This window comes from Ovis canadensis, chromosome 25 (assembly GCF_042477335.2).
Source record: "Ovis canadensis isolate MfBH-ARS-UI-01 breed Bighorn chromosome 25, ARS-UI_OviCan_v2, whole genome shotgun sequence".
NCBI lineage: Eukaryota > Metazoa > Chordata > Mammalia > Artiodactyla > Bovidae > Ovis > Ovis canadensis.
Window position 1 is genome coordinate 33,975,394 of NC_091269.1, and position 17,448 is coordinate 33,992,841.

The window sequence follows — 17,448 nt, forward strand, 5'->3', positions numbered from 1 at the left end:
CTGAAACTATTGTAAATCAACTATATTTCAATTTTTTAAAGTTTATTAAAAAGGTATATATTTTCCTTCTCTTTACCTCATCAGTTTCTTAGCAAACCCTTACTTTTAGAATATAAAAATAAATCATCCCTATCTTGCCTACTTTACCCCAAAACACTAAATTGAGCCCACTAGTGAGGTTTTTATTACATGATTTTTATTAAACATTATGAAGCAATGTTTTCTTCATATAAAAAATAAAAATAAGATAAAAATATGTTGAAAATTTAGAACAAACCAAATCTTATAATATTAAATTCCAAGCCCTCATAAAATGAATTGCTGCATTTGATATAAAAGTCAAAATATCAAAACTATGACTACATTTAGTTATTTATTCCAAAGAAAGCTCTGTAAAACCCTTTATTAAAAGGCATTTTACATGTAAGTAATAGCTACAAAAATGAAATATTTTCTCCATAATTCCAAAGCTAAAATCAATATATGATTTTATTGAAATGTGTTCTGCTTTGCCAAACATTATAATCATTATGACATAAAAGTGATTCACAGTAACCATTACATCAAAAATATTATTCCTAAGATTACAACTTCCTGAGGAGTAATGATCAAGTAAATGGGATGATTAAGTCCCCCTGAAGTTTCTTATTAACCCCTAAAGACAATGTCTTTACTGTTCTGTGCTTGGTAGTTATGACAGACTTATTAGATAAAGTATTAAGAGCTCATTAACTTGGTAAGCAAGTTTCCTCTTTTGTTCCTGATGTGTGAATTAGGTTATAATGGACTTGGCTCCCTAACTTATGCCTAATTCACTAATGTGCATATTTGATACCACTCTTCTTTCAAAGACTTGCATGAAAATATGATCTGTATTTGAGACAGTTTATATCACATCATCATCTTATCTTTCCTGTTGATTCACATCTGCTGTTAAAACTTTATTTCAATTTAGCTACAAATTCTGGCAGTTCTATGCCCCCCACATTATCCCAATCTATCTACTTTTGTACATCTTATTGCTAGTCCAAGCCACAATCCATCTCTCACTTGAACTCTTACAGTGGTCTCCTAACTCATACTATATTCTTGCTTCCTCTTCTCTCCCCTATAATCCATTTCCCACAAAGCAACCAGAAGGCTTTTCTAAACCACAGATATCAGGCCATGTCACCTTTCTGCTTAAAACCACCCAGAGACCTCCCTGAAAACGGAGCTTGGCCTATGAAGCCCTATCTACCTCTACGCCTCCTTCTCTTCTACTCTGTCCTCATTTAAACTAACTTTGGCCTTCTTTTTATTTCTAGACCTCATCAAGCCCTTCCCAACTCCAGGTTTTCAAATGTCTGGTGCTCTTGCATTCTCTGTCTTCAGTTCAACCACCTTCTCCTGAGGACTTACTTCACTGGCCACAATGGGAAAGTGGTCCTTATGGAACCACCATGACCAAGTAACGTGCTAGCACTTCACCCTGGTTATTTTCTTTAAAGCACTTATCACGCTCTAAAATGACCTTTTCCATTCATTTTTAATGTGTTTATTGTCCATATCACCTACTTGACACATCATCTGCCTTACATCAGACACCTGATTTGTGTAAAGTGAAAGTTGAAAGTGTTAGCTGCTCAGTCATGTCCGACTGTTTGCACTCCGTGGCCTGTAGCCCACCAGGCTCCTCTGTCCATGGACTTCTCCAGGCAAGAACACTGGAGTGGGCAGCCACTCCCTTTTCCAGGGGTTCTTCCTGACCCAGGGATAGAACCTGAGTCTCCTGCATTGCAGCAGGATTATTTACCACCTGAGCCATCAGGGAAGCCCCTGATTTGTGTAACTCACCACCAAACCATGGCTGAAACACAGCAGAAGCTCAATAAATGCCTGCTAACTGAATAAGAATCTTAAAACACATGACTCTTCATTGAAGTTTTAAATTACACTTAACCTGTGATAGGGCTTCCCAGGTGGCTCAGTGGTAAAGAATCCACCTAACAATGTAGGTGACATGGGAGACGCAGGTTCGGTCCCTGGGTTGGGAAGCCCCATGAAAGAGGAGATGGCAATCCACTCCAGCATTCTTGCCTGAAAAATCCCATGGACAGAGGAGCCCGGTGGCTGCAGTCCATGAAGTCACAAAGAGTTGGATATGACTGAGTGTGCAAGCACACAGTTTGTGATTAAGACAGCAGCATCTCTAGATATTAATAATTTCAAAGATGTGGCTCTGTGGAGAACTGCTTATTTGGTCACCTGGAGCAAATAATTTGTTGTCAGGTAAGTAGCTTAGCAATTATCGTCTATGAATAACAACAAAATCAATTATGTAGCACATTGTTTATTTTGAATTAAGCTCTCTGTACAAGCATGACAGAGAAAAATAATCAGACAAAAAGCAGTCTCTTGGCAACTAAAGAGAGGTATCCCTAAGTAAGAAATATGTAAGGAGAGGATAGATTTGGTCAGGTAGCTTTTAGAACTCGAGTTCTGATTTTTATTTTGGAGAGAATGAAGAAAAAGGCAAAAATGGACTTTCACATGCCAAGTAAAGTCCCAGGGACTATTACAGAGTCATTAAACACACATACACGCCATCCTGCTCCCAAGAAAGTGGGCTTTAGGCTGACTCCAGTCTGGGTTGCACTTAGTAACTTGTTTCCAAAAAGTGAAATATGAAAAGAGAGGAAAAAGTAACTGTACAGTGCATAACCCGGCAGACACTACCTTGTTCAGGTGACTGAAGTAGGTATCATCACTGATAAGCCATGTCTATAGCATATACTATGGATATTGGTGATAAGAAGGGCACTTCCCCTCTGTGGTAATGCTCCCCTCAAGCCCGTAACTCCAATCTAACCATGAGAAAAAATGCAAGACAAATTCAATAACAGAGGGGCATTCTAAAAACTACCTAACCAGCATTCCTCAAAACTAAGTTGTTAAAAACAAGGAAAATCTGAGAAGCTACTGCAGGCTAGGTGAGGCTGTAAAAGACATGATGACTAAATATAACATGGATTCAGAAACATGAAAAAATGGACACTAGGGCAAAACGAGTGAAATCTGAACAGAGTGCAGACTTTCGTTAATAATAAAGTAACAGTGCCAGTTCCTGTCCATAAAGAAAGCTGAGTGCTAAAGAATTGATGGTTTTGAACTGTGGTGTTGGAGAAGACTCTTGAGAGTCCCATGGACTGCAAGGAGATCAAATCAGTCAATCCTAAAGAAAATCAGTCCTGAATATTCATTGGAAGGACTGCTGCTGAAGCTGAAGCTCCAACACTTTGGCCACCTGATGCGAAGAAGTGACTCACTGGAAAAGGCCCTGTTGCTGGGAAAGATTGAAGGCAAATGGAGAAGGGGATGACAGATGATGAGATGGTTGGATGGCGTCACTGACTCAATGGACATGAGTTTAACAGGCTCCAGGAGTTAGTGACGGACAGGGAAGCCTGGCGTGCTGCAGTCCATGGGATCGCAAAGAGTTGGACATGACTAAGCAACTGAACTGAACAATGCCAGTTCCTTAGTATTGACATATGTACCCCCCAGCTCCATAAGATGCTGGAGTAGAGGAACTCTACTGTGGCGTATATAGGAACTTTGTACTATCTTTGCAACTTTTCAGTTAGTGTAACATTCTTCTAAAATTAAAAGTTATTTACAAAGACAGGGCAGCTCAAATGCTCAGCTTCGGTAGCGTCTATACTAAAACTGCAACAGTACAGAAATCAGCATGGCTCCTGCACAAAGATGACCCAGAAATACAGGAAGCATTCCATATTTCTGATTCACTTTGCTGTATAACAGAAACTAACACAACACTATAAAGCAACTATATTCCAATAAAAGTTAATTTTTTAAAAAGTGAAGGTGACTTTATATGGAACAATCTCAAAAATATGGTATTTATTGATATGCTCAGGGTGAAGTACAGGTGTATTGCATGCAACCATTTCTGTATTGAAAAGACTGTGTGAGCACGAACCTGTATATACATAAAATCTCTTTTCAAAGATGAACCAATAATTTATATATATATATATAAAACAGAGATATAGGAAGAAGGGGACAGCTGGAGTAAAAGAAAGCAAAAGGGGGACTTCCCTGGTGACTCAGAATCTGCCTGTCAGTGCAGTAGACACGGGTTTGGTTCCTGATCCAGGAAGACCCCACATGCCATGGCGCAACTAAACCCATGTGCCACACCTACTGAGCCTGTGCTCCAGAGCCTGGGAGTCACAGTACTGAGCCCACACACCACAGCTGCTGAAGCCTGAGCGCCCTAGAGCCCACGCTCCGCAATAAGAGAGACCACGGCAACGAGAAGCCCTTGAGCCACACCTAGAGAGGAGTCCCAGCTCACCGCAGCCAGAGAAAGGCCCGCGCAGCAACAGAGACCCATCACAGCCCAAACTAACTGAACTGATTTTAAAAAGAAAGGCTTTACTTTTCACTACATATTCACTTTAGAATTGTTAAGATTTTATATTCCTGTATTATCCATTCCAAAAGTAAGTTGAATACGTCCCTATCATCATCTCACAATCAAGGGCTGATAAGACTCTAAATGATCACGTTGTATATGTAAGTACAATTGTTTTAAATAAGAAATAAAGCGCTATGGCGTCCACAATAAATCTGTAGAACTCAGTAGTAATAACATACTGGAACAGTAATAAAAGCATAAATATAGGAATGACTGTATTAATGTGGCAGGAATAACTCCAAAGTGTTAGTGTGTGTGTGAAAGTCTCTCAGTCGTGTCCGAATCTGTGAGCCCATGGACTGCCAAGCACCTCTGTCTAAGGAATCCTCCAGGCTAAATACTGGAGTGGGTAGCCATTCCCTTCTCCAGGGGATCTTCCCAACCCAGGGAATGAACCCAGAGCACTGGCAATGCGGGATTCTTTACCATCTGAGCCACCAGGGAAGCCCAAGAATACTGGAGTGGGTGAAAGTGAAAGTGAAGTCGCTCAGTCGTGTCCGACTCTTTGCGACCCCGTGAACTGTAGCCTACCAGGCTCCTCCGTCTATGGGATTCCCCAGGCAAGAGTACTGGAGTGGGGTGCCATTTCCTTCTCCAGGGGATCTTCCCAACACAGGGATCAAACCCAGGTCTCCTGCATCGGAGGCAGACGCTTTAACCTCTGAGCTACTGGAGTGGGTATCCTAACCATTCTCCAGTGGATCTTCCCAAAGCAAGAATTGAACTGGGGTCTCCTGCATTGCAGGCAGATACTTTACCAACTGAGCTACCAGGGAAGCTCCCTCTTAAGTGTTATGTATGTATTAATTCACAAATACCTATGAAATCAGTGCTATTATTTCTACAAAAGATTTTCAGTATGACTACTGGCATTATGCACTAATGAGGTATGCATTTCCCCTTGGCCTCTTACAGGCAATAGAGAAGAATTCTCCATTTAAACTATGGCTTTATTTCTTATGCTCCTGGCATAAGACTGGCAAAGTCCCAGAAATTTGACATCTTCTATAAAGATCTGCCATTCTATTTCTATTGATAATTAGGCCACATGGAGAATATATGTGTTTGAAATTCATTTGCCTCTGCTGCTACACATGCTTAATATAGTTTGAGATATATACATAGACTGGAATATCCCCAGGGATTTTAATCCCAGTGAATTTACCATCTGGAAAGAATATATCATAATCTTACATCAATATTATATTTTACTATGTTTCTAAGACTAGTTTTATGAACAATTAATGGTAAATACATAAACAGGATTTTTTTTTTATAGGGGTATGTGGACACCCTGCCCCTCCATTAAGGCTCTATGGATTCGTGAATAGGGAAAAGCTCATCTTTATTTTCACGAACATCTAACTGAAATCTGGTATCTCCATGCATTATAAATACAGACATGTACAAGCCACAGAGTATTAATAGTACCTGCAACTGTTAGAAGCAGAAATTAACAATTACTTTCTATCACACACTATAGTTAGGCAGATATTAGTTCAGTTCAGTCACTCAGTCATGTCCGACTCTTTGCAACCCCATGAATCGCAGCACGCCAGGCCTCCCTGTCCATCACCAACTCCCAGAGTTCACTCAGACTCACGGCCATCAAGTCAGTGATGCCATCCAGCCATCTCATCCTCTGTCATCCTCTTCTCCTCCTGCCCCCAATCCCTCCCAGCATCAGAGTCTTTTCCAATGAGTCAACTCTTCGCATGAGGTGGCCAAAGTACTGGAGTTTCAGTTTCAGCATCATTCCTTCCAAAGAAATCCTAGGGCTGATGTCCTTCAGAATGGACTGGTTGGATCTCCTTGCAGTCCAAGGGACTCTCAAGAGTCTTCTCCAACAACACAGTTCAAAAGCATCAATTCTTTGGTGCTCAGCTTTCTTCACAGTCCAACTCTCACATCCATAAACCAGAGGCTTGACTAGACAGACCTTTGTTGGCAAAGTAATGTCTCTGTTTTTCAATATGCTATCTAGGTTGGTCATAACTTTTCTTCCAAGGAGTAAGCGTGGCTTACTTCCAAGTAAGTAATTTCATGGCTGCACTCACCATCTGCAGTGATTTTGGAGCCTAGAAAAATAAAGTCTGACACTGTTTCCACTGTTTCCCCATCTATTTCCCATGAAGTGATGGGACCAGATGCCATGATCTTCATTTTCTGAATGTTGAGCTTTAAGCCAACTTTTTCACTCTCCTCTTTCACTTTCATCAAGAGGCTTTTTAGTTCCTCTTCACATTCTGCCATAAGGGTGGTGTCATCTGCATATCTGAGGTTATTGATATTTCTCCCAGCAATCTTGATTCCAGCTTGCGCTTCTTCCAGCCCAGCGTTTCTCATGATGTACTCTGCATAGAATTTAAATAAGCAGGGTGACAATATATAGCCTTGATGTACTGCTTTTCCTATTTGGAACCAGTCTGTTGTTTCATGTCCAGTTCTAACTGTTGCTTCCTGACCTGCATATAGGTTTCTTAAGAGACAAGCCAGGTGCTCTGGTATTCCCATCTCTTCCATAATTTTCCACAGTTTATTGTGATCTATTTCTAAAATTCATCATGATTTGAAAAATACAGCTGATAGTAAACTGTCTGCTAGACCTTACTACTTAATGCATTAATAAGTATATCTATTATAGAACTAAGACAAGGCATCAGTCCTTTTTCTGATAGTCACTGACACACTGACACTTCATACACAAAACCCTGGCAGCTAGAATCCCCCCTGCTTTGGGAGTGAATGAACGGTAAACATAAGCTCATCCTAAATGCTTACAATTACTCTGTCCTAAAATGTGGGCATGGCCTCATTCAATAAAACACTCATTCCTGATTGTAAAAAATAAATAAAATTTTTTCCATAGTAGACCAAATTACAAGGGAAAATGCAAATAGTAATGTTTATATGCAAATATTATCTCCATGAATTTCAAAAACATTTATATCAGTTTTAATATCCTGTCTCATTTCTTCAAATAATTTACATAGAGAAGCATCTGCAGAAAAAAAAAAATTGCTAAGTGCTATTTTAAAGCATAAAAGCTACACATTGCATTAATGAAATGCTGATTATCTTCAGACATATAATCAAACATGTTACTAAAATCTATATCCAGTGGCTATACACTAACATGAATCACCAGCATACTAAAATCATCAGAAAGAAAACAAGTTTAACTTCACAGGAGTTTTTCTGAGTGATATCATTTAGGCTCCTAATTATCTTCAGTTCTTCACAGTTATCACAAGCTATTAGTTCAATCACCCAAGGTACTATCTGGCCAGATATCAGCATCATGCTCATTGATATGCAGTTTCTACAATCTCTTCCTCTGGGACTGAGGCAGAAGATCTGTGTCATCTCAGTCTCCTCATCTCGTTTTCACTAACTGTAAGATTACTGTTTTGAGGCACACTACTCAGACTCACTGAATAAACATCAATGTATAATTAAAAACACAAACAACAGTTACAAACACTTACCTAAGCATTTGTTTAAAAGACAGCTCATTAGTGTTTGAGAGGCATAATCTGTAAGGGTCAAGGATTTATACTGGGGGTGAGGGCAGGGAAATGGGCAAAAGAAGTGAAGGGGGTTAACAGGCACAAACTTCCAGTTTTAAAGTAAATAAGTCACAAGGATGTAACGTATGGGAAAGGGAAGATAGTCAATAATATCATAATAACTTTGAATGATGACAAATGGCTATTAGATATATTATGGTGATCATTTCATAATGCATAAATATATCAAATCACTGTTGTACATCTGAAACTAATATAACATTGTAAGCTAGTGAGGATTCAGTCACGCGGTCGTGTCCGACTCTTTGCAGCCCCATGAACTGTAACCCACAAGGCTTCTTTGTCCCTGGGATTTTTGCAACAAGAATACTGTAAGTGGGTTGCCACTTCCTACTCCACGGTATCTTCCCAACCCAGGGATTGAACCTGCATCTCCTGAGTCTCCTGCATTGCAAGCACATTCTTTACCACTAAGCCACCAGGGAAGCCCACTGTAAGTTAATCATAGTTCATTAAAAAAAAAAAAAAAGGATACAGATATTTTTGAAATTACATGAAAAACGGCTCCAAAAATTGTCAGAATCAATCCTGCTTACAAAGGACTAAATGATCTTCTATTCAGCGGTGGCCTTCAAGGACAGAAGAGCTGAAGGTACCACTGATTCAAAGTCACTGATTTATGTCATAGAAGCACACAATAACTGAAAACCAGAAGTGGAAGAGTGCAAAGCTTCATGTATGTTTTCTCAAAAAGGAGAGGCTAAAGCAGTATGTGGCTCCATCATGGTTCATAAAGCTATTTCATCTGCCTCAAGGCCTAATTTCTACGCCTACTGCTCACCTTTTTATACAAAAGGATCAAACCAAAATGCTTTTAACAAACAAAGCTTCTTTGGAAAAGGCGTTTCTAGAAATAATATTCCCCAAAGGATGTAAATACACAACACCAAAAATAAGAGCTGACAAAAAAAAATAATAATCAAAAGAAAATACTGTCTCTCATTTGATTGCTGGCTTATGACAAAGCTTGTGAACTCTTCTCCTGGTTGCCTAGCAACCAGTCTAAGCAGCAGCTTGAGACTGTAAGAAATTCCCAAGCCAGAGCTGTGGAAATCAGTGCTAACTATTCAGTGTATTTCTCAAGGTTACCCATGTTTGCAAAAGAAAAAAGGAAGACAGAATAAGTGCCCTTGGGGTTTCTACAGCAAGACCTAGAAGGAGGTCCTCTAATAATACTTTGAGCCCTTCTAAGGTAATTCCTCATCACCTATATTCTAAGTGGACAACTCCCATATTGGGAAGGAAAGCCGCAACACCCATAGGAAGTGTTTCCCATTGCTGAAACAAAACAACCAAGCTCCATCAAATAAAACCACCAAGTTCAAGAAGTAGAAGGTAGACAGTGGAGCTTTACTCCATAAGTACAACTCTTCATGGTAGACTCTAGGTTGTTTCCAAGATTGCTATTGAACAGCAAAACAAGATTTATTTTAGAGTTTGCTATCTTCGTTTTCCAATAAACACATTATTATAACTTTCTCTTAGAATCTTCCACCATCCTTGATTATGGCTGATCACAGCACTAGACAATCCATAAAATAAGCAATTTATTTCCATAGAGACTCATCTTAAAAGCTTGAGCCTGGTAAACATAATCAGTAAACTTACTGACACCAGCATAAGCAATAGGCACAGACCAGCTAAACGTCTGTCTCCATCTTGGTTCCAAAGGGGGAAAAACAAACGACACGCATTTCCAGATGTGATGAGTACAGACCCAGGTGTTCATAGAGAAGAGAAAAGCAGAGACACAGAATGGTTCTTATTCATTGGTGGACTGGTGTTAGTGTCTTAGTTACAGATTCTATCCATTCATGTTTCATGTCCGGGTCACCAAGGAACAGGGCGTGCCTGCTTCTCATAGGAAAGTGATGTGAATGGGAGCATATTGTCTCTTAATAAATGAGTCAGTGATGGTAGAACAAAGCACTGGACCAACTAAAGGATTTGTGTAAATCTTAAAAGCTGAGCTTCCATTTGTCTATAGAGTTATATCAAAAAGTCCATTTCATATAAGGATTGTCTAAAAAATCAATAAAATAATGTAACAGGAAGCATATACAACTTCTAAATATTCTTTCTCACTTTACACAACACTTTCTGCTTCCTCAAGTTATGTTGTAGGAGTATGATGTTGGTACTATCTCCAGAGATCCAGTTATTAGTAGATGGCACCGTAATTCAGCTTACTTCTGTCTATAAAGAAGTGCTTGGGAAAATAAAAATATAAATTTATCATTTGACTATAAGCCAGCAGAAAATACAGTGTTAGCTATTGATGGGCAGCATTACTAAAAGCTAGAAAAGGAACATAAAAAAATAAAAGGTAATCATTTGGATATTCCCTAGCAGTTCAGTGATGAAGACCACATTTCCACTACCAAGGGCCCAGGTTCAGTCCCTGGTCAGGGATGCACAAGATTCACAGTGCAGCTAAAAAGAAAGATAAAAGAGATAATCATTCTTATCATTCTTCAATTTCCTATTATTTCCTGAATTTAAAAAATGATGCATCTCTTAAATTTTTGATGGTTGAATAAGTACAAAAGCAAACACACATGTAAGTTGCACTGAGGAACATTTTTCTTTGGAACACTGATAACAGTACAAAACTAAAAATAATTTAGAAGCTTCTGATTAGTCAAAGTAATTGGTCTCAGGAGATGACTTAGAAAAAGTACACATCATCCTTTCTTAAATATGTATTTCTGTAAAAATCTTCCCTTGTTGGGTGACTAAAGATATTTACTTTTTCATGAAAAATTATGCCTTGGAGATATTGAATTAAAAGTGAAAAAAGAGTTGTCAATTTTAAATTTGGATACTGGAGAGTATCTAAGAGCTGATTATTTTAAGGTGAAACCTTACTAGGTGTATACTCATGAACTGTTGACCATTGTTTACGCATATTAACATCATTTGCAGAAACTGTTGAGTTTGCTAATACAGAAAGCAGGTGGGAAAGGCTAGTCTTTAGCAGGGAGCACAGAATTCACAGAAGAGAGAAGAGGAATCTGAGATGGGAAACAGTCAATACACAGCGAGAAGCATTTTCTCCTGTGGCTGTAAGCCTTGACCTGTCACATTACTCATTTCAGCTTCCTGCACAGTCTCCAAAGCATCACCTACGTCATGATAAATGTGCTGGAATCGTCAATAGCTAAGTCTACTAGGGAATGTGACTCTCGACTCCCTGCACTTTGGATCCGGCAGGAAGAACACTTGCACAGAACAGATGTATGGAATACACCCAACAAGCTGTTGTATGTTGAGTTCACTTCTTATTTCATGCAGAGGTGTCGGGGAAATGAGAGAGCTTAAAACCTTTATTTGAAATGGAACAGATACAGAACTGTAAAGGAAATAGTCTTTAGGAGAGGAAAGACTTACTGAATCAGTCTTTCCTCCATATAAATATACCCATTCACTGAAGGTAAGAATTTTACGAAAGCATTACCTTCCAGGTCAAGATACAAAGAACTAATATTTTCTCAGTAGAGCTCTGTGTTAGGGCCCGTACTGGGTGTCATAGGAGGTCCAGGAGGTAGGTATCACATCCGATTTACAGATGGGTAGTCAGAGCACCAAAAAGTAAAACAAATGACTTGTCTGGGGTCACTCAGGCAGTGAGAGATGGGACTAAAATTTGAGTCCTCATCAATCAGACTCAAGCTCACCTCCATATCCACACCACACAAACCCTCCCTTTCTATTTAAAAAAAACATATTAATAAGAAGGGCCAAATACAAACCAGAATACCTAAATCAATGCAAAAGGCTCCCTATTGAATTCTGGAAACTTTCTGATAAAGAGCAACATATTTACATGGCAGAAGGTTTCAGCATATGTTCTATCTATACCATTTCCAAGTACCTATCAGCACAAATGCTCAGGAATCCTGACAAGGCTGACATCTTAATTGCTGACTCTTCTCAGGAGGTGAAACATGCCTCAGATTATAGCTGGATATTCAAAATACAGAGTTGAAATAAATAAATGAAGTAAGTTGGCTTCCCTGGTTGCTCAGCTGGTAACGAATCTGCCTGCAATGTGGGAGACCTGGGTTCGATCCCTGGGTTGGGAAGATCCCCTGGAGAAGGGAAAGGCTTCCCACTCCAGTATTCTTGCCTGAAGAATTCCATGGACCGTATAGTCCATGGGGTCACAAAGAGTCGGACACAACTGAGCAACTTTCACTTCACTTAAATAGCATTCACCAATATGGCTTTACCAGTTAGGAGCCTAGTGAATATCAAAACTTTGGTGGGAGGGAGGAGGTAGGTTAGAAGCCAGAGAGCCAAGGTGAGGAATGACGAGCAAGGCTGTATCTCCCAAACCTGAGAGCAGCTGGAGAGAACAGAGAGAGGCAGGAGTTGTGGGGAGGAGGAACCCGCACCACACAGCCCTAACCCACCAACTTCTCCGAGTGTGGCCAGCCAGGGCCACTACTTGAAACATCATACACAGGAAACGGAACGATTTTCTTGGCCTCCCTATTCAGAATCTAATGTATCAGCAGACAGCATAGCCCTGGAAAGAGTATGATTTGGGTGATCAGATCAGAGCTCTCCTAATTACCAACAGTTTCATCTTGTCATCAATAAATCAAGGGCAGTTAAACCAGCCTAACATATTTATGGGAGAATCAAATGTTAATATCATGTAGCACATCATGGCCACCCAATACATGTTAGTACCTTTATTTTTCCTTTACTGCACCATTTGAAGTCATAAAGTATCAACAAATGCTTATCAATGCAAAAGACAAACTACAATCGACTACATCAGGAAGTCATTTTCTCTTTTGTGACACTAAGAATGAATATGTTGGGATATTCATCAAAGAAGGATGGACTGGGTGTTTGTAGTTAGTAGATGCCAACTATTACACATAGAATGGATGGACAACAAGTTCCTACTGTGTAGCACAGGAAACTATATTCAACATCCTGGGATAAACCATAATGGAAAAGAATTTTTTAAGAAAGAACACATATGTGTCCTACTTTCTTTCTAGCCTGAGACAGAATCATTTTTGAGTTGGGAATTACAGACGAAGCAGGGGATGATATGTGTTACACACTATCATGAAGAAAGGAACCTGTCATTGTAGCTCGGAGTAAACAGTATTTATCACACTGAGGCTCCTCCCCAGGTCCTCCTTCTGGATGAATTAGAAGAATAACTCTTATCAAGAGGCTCAGCAAGAATCTGGAATCATGAAGGCTCTTTAGAGCTAGAACTTACATTACTATATACATTATACAAATACAGACTGTGTGTGTACAAACATCTCTAAATATACATACATATATTAAATACAGTAATACATATATATATATACTGATAACATACATAATATATTGACAGGTAGGTAGATAGATACACAGACTGATAAACATTTATCATAAAGACCATAATGAGATTAACATTCTCAAATCCTGTTCATCTATTTTGATCCAACTTTTAGAATATCACAAATGGATGTGGAGGTGTATGACATGTGGGCCAGGGAAACATCCACAGGAAGACACTTTGATCATTTTGAAATTGCCTTTTAAAGCATCATTTTCTGGATCTATCACCAACTTCTTGCCTGCTGTTTCCTTACTACCCTATTAAAAATGTTAAGTCCTCATAATTTTCTGGGAATTACCATCACTCTCTTAAAACTGGCTTTGAACGCCATCAATTGAGGAAAACGAAGGAGGATATAGCATCTACATGTCAATAGTGATGATATTTAACATTTAGCAAACACACAAAATGCACCATGGGCTTCCCTTGTGGCTCAGCTGATAAAGAGTCTGCCTGAAACATGGGAGACCTGGGTTCGATCTGTGGGTTGGGAAGATCCCCTGGAGAAGGGAAAGGGTACCCACCCCAGTAATCCAGCCTGGAGAATTCCATGGACTATACAGTCCATGGGGTCACAAAGAGTTGGACATGACAGCTATTTTCACTGAAATTTACCAAGAACTTTTTTTGAGAAGGGTAAGTTTTCATTTTATTTTCATAATAATGCTATATGGTATGGGTCTGTTATTACTCCCCTTCCCTGCTTACGCTTTGGCAACCCACTCCAGTGTTCTTGCCTAGAGAATCCCAGGGACGGGGTAGCCTGGTGGGCTGCCGTTTCTGGGGTCACACAGAGTCAGACACGACTGAAGTGACTTAGCAGCAGCTTACGCTCAGCTGCTCAGTCGTGTCTGCCGCTTCGTGACCCCCATGGACTGTAGCCCCCCTCCGTGGACTGTGGCTCCCCTGTCCATGGGATTATCCCAGCAAGAAGAGTGGAGCGGATTGCCATTGCCTCCTCCAGAGGACCTTCCCAACCCAGGGGTCAAGCCCATGTCACCTGTGTCTCCTGCACTGAGGCGGATTCTTTACCACCGAGTCACCTAAGAAGCCCAATTATTCCCCTTTGGAAATGAGAAAAATTAGGAATATAAGCAGTCAAGTCACTTGTTCACAATTTCTAACTAATAACTGGTCTGCCAGACTTGAACCAGTACATTATTTGGTGCTGTGGAAGAAGGCGCTTTGTGATTAGGAACCAAACCATTACCCAAGCTAGGACCACACGTTTCACCATAAAGATGAGAGCTGTAGGGTAAGAATTCACCTTAGAATTCATGGTACCAATTTGACATATTAGTACTAAACCCACATATTGGATTAATATCCACATATTAATCACATTTCAGATGTGATCATGGATTTAGATGTAATATCCATAAAAAGGTCTGTAACAAAGGGACATTCATGAGAGTTTAAAAAAAAAAAGGATGAACTAATAAGCTAGTGTCCAGGTGGCTTAGAATTTACACCAATGCTATAAAGAGATTAACTATTCAATACTGTCCCATATCATGGTCACAACTGCATCCAATTTGATGTGAAGCACACCAACACGAGATTGACCTCCTTAGCTGAGAATTCAAAGCCCTGAACATGACTGTATCCTTTCAGCCACATTCACTATCCTTTCTTTTAATTTTCAGATCAAAACTATGACCCCAAACTATGACATTTTCTAAAAATTAGCATATTTGAAAACAATTCTACAGTTAGCAGTTACACCATAGTTGGAAAATACAAGCCTATTTACTAAATTTTTAAATTAAACTTAGCAAGTTAAATAGAATACAAAGAGAATAGAAGGCAAAGGAACTCTAGAAAACTACTGGCCACCAAAATAGAATGAAAGGACTGAGAATATGAATATATAAAAAGCTCATATGAATTGACAAGAAAATTAATACTCTGACTCAATAATACCCAAAGACAAGGACAGACAATTCAGAAAAGAAATCAAACACTCACTAAAATGAAACAATGTTTATTAAGCATGAAAAAGAAAAAAAGGATGAGGCCTCTTTGTGGAAAGATTGTTTTATAATATTGTATGTTTAGAAATGAAACTTTTATCGACTGCCAAAATCTCGAATCTGGTAACCAATCCAGACTAGTAGTATCACCATCATATGTTAAGCCCTTTTACAGGGCAAATATGACAGCTTCCCCACTGACTTGAGCAAAGCATAATAAACCTGCAGGAAAAAAATAATATAGATTATTCCCTGCACCACAAAGGGAAAGTAAATAGCATCAGAAGTCTGGGAGAAAATACTGTGATATTAGACATCATTTCTGAAATCTTTAGCAGCTCTGAAGTGGGGTACTGGAAAACTGAGGGTCAACTGAAATACTGGATTTTCTTATGGTGTATAAGGATCCTAGACAGGACCATTTTGTGAAACCATAAAATTAATAAATTTTGGTTATTGACTCTGATCTGCTATACCAGGATTCTAAACTCTTAGATTCTGAACTTGCATAAGTTACCCGTACGTGATAACTCATTATTAACTAATGCTGCTGCTGCTGCTGCTAAGTCACTTCAGTTGTGTCCGACTCTGTGCGACCCCAGAGACGGCAGCCCATCAGCCCCGTCCTTGGGATTCTCCAGGCAAGAACACTGGAGTGGGTTGCCATTTCCTTCTCCAGTGCATGAAAGTAAAAAGTGAAAGTGAAGTTGCTCAGCCGTGTCCGACTCTTAGCAACCCCATGGACTGCAGCCTACCAGGCTCCTCTGTCCATGGATTTTCCAGGCAAGAGTACTGGAGTGGGGTGCCATTGCCTCTTCTGTATTAACTAATGACTTGTCATTTATGAGATGATTTCTACTACAGGTAAATTATAAACATTTATAACTACTCTGAATAAGAGATATGATTTTTTAATCTTCCAAATCCCCCCTTCCATTCTCTACATCCCCTCCATCTCTCTCCCTCATTCTTTCTCTCTCCCTCAAACACACACACACATATATATCCCTAACACATTTTTTAAAGGCCCAACAATAGCACTCTCTTTAGAACAGAAATCACAGCAAACATTTCTTTCTCAAATGTCAAAAAAAGTGTTTTGGGACTGAAAACCAATCTTTCCTTCCTACTGATCACACACCTTCAAGAAGGGCCCACTTGAAGGAGCAAAGAGGAGAGACATGTCTGAGCCTTCAGATCAGTCCTGAATTAAGGGAAGTGACAAGGAGGAACAGCCAGAGCGCTTTCACATCTGAACCTCATGTCAATCAGTCTCTCCCTGAAAAGACCTTCAGGGCAGTCGGGCGTCTGCACGGTGGCAGCTCTGATCTGTTCTGAATGTAGGAGGAAGACACACTTTCTCGCAAACACCACCAATCATCCAGATATTTTTAGCCAGCCTCATTGTAGCCCATACCATTAAAGCGGGCATGAGTCAATTCTGACAGTTCTTAGAACTGCGTCCTCAAATGCATTCTTCACCTGCCACCAGGGAGCGTTGTTCCTGATTACTCATACTCCTCAGTTCAGAGACAAAAGAGTCCTATCAGAGAGGCTCAAGCTTTACTCTAGCCTTTCTATTAAGTAAATCCAACGTTCTGACAGCACACCTAGCTATGATGTCAAGTCACATCTACAAGCATCTAAATCAAAGGGCTGTCTAGGCAAGTCTTTGGCAGACAAGATTTAAAAAGTGACCTTGGAGTCTTAAATACTGCCATTTGCTTCACATTCCACAAAAATACATTCTCAAAGTGATGGGGGGGAGGAGTAAGAAAGAGTCCAATAACAGACAGAATTAATTGAGTTTCCTTTCATTTTTACTGATATATTTTTTTATCTCAAACTCAGAATTCACCCAGGCCACCCTTTCAATTTACGCACCATGGAATCATATTTCCTCATTCTCTAATCCCACGAAGACTTTGGCATTTTAACTGGGTGAGAAGATTTAATAACAACAAAAAAATGACAAGGATCCTATGTTGCCTCCTGGGGGCCCCTGTTGGCTGGCTGAGTGGGCTGAACATGGAGCACAAGAAA

At 39.7% G+C, this 17,448-nt stretch overlaps 1 non-coding gene across 1 annotated transcript; it reads left to right on the forward strand.

Annotated features, from left to right (window-relative positions):
• The first annotated feature begins 3,677 nt into the window (after window positions 1-3,677).
• LOC138430641 (U6 spliceosomal RNA) lies at window positions 3,678-3,782 on the forward strand. Its single transcript, XR_011253324.1, has one exon. It is a non-coding gene; the product is annotated as a U6 spliceosomal RNA (small nuclear RNA).
• The last annotated feature ends 13,666 nt before the right edge of the window (window positions 3,783-17,448 follow it).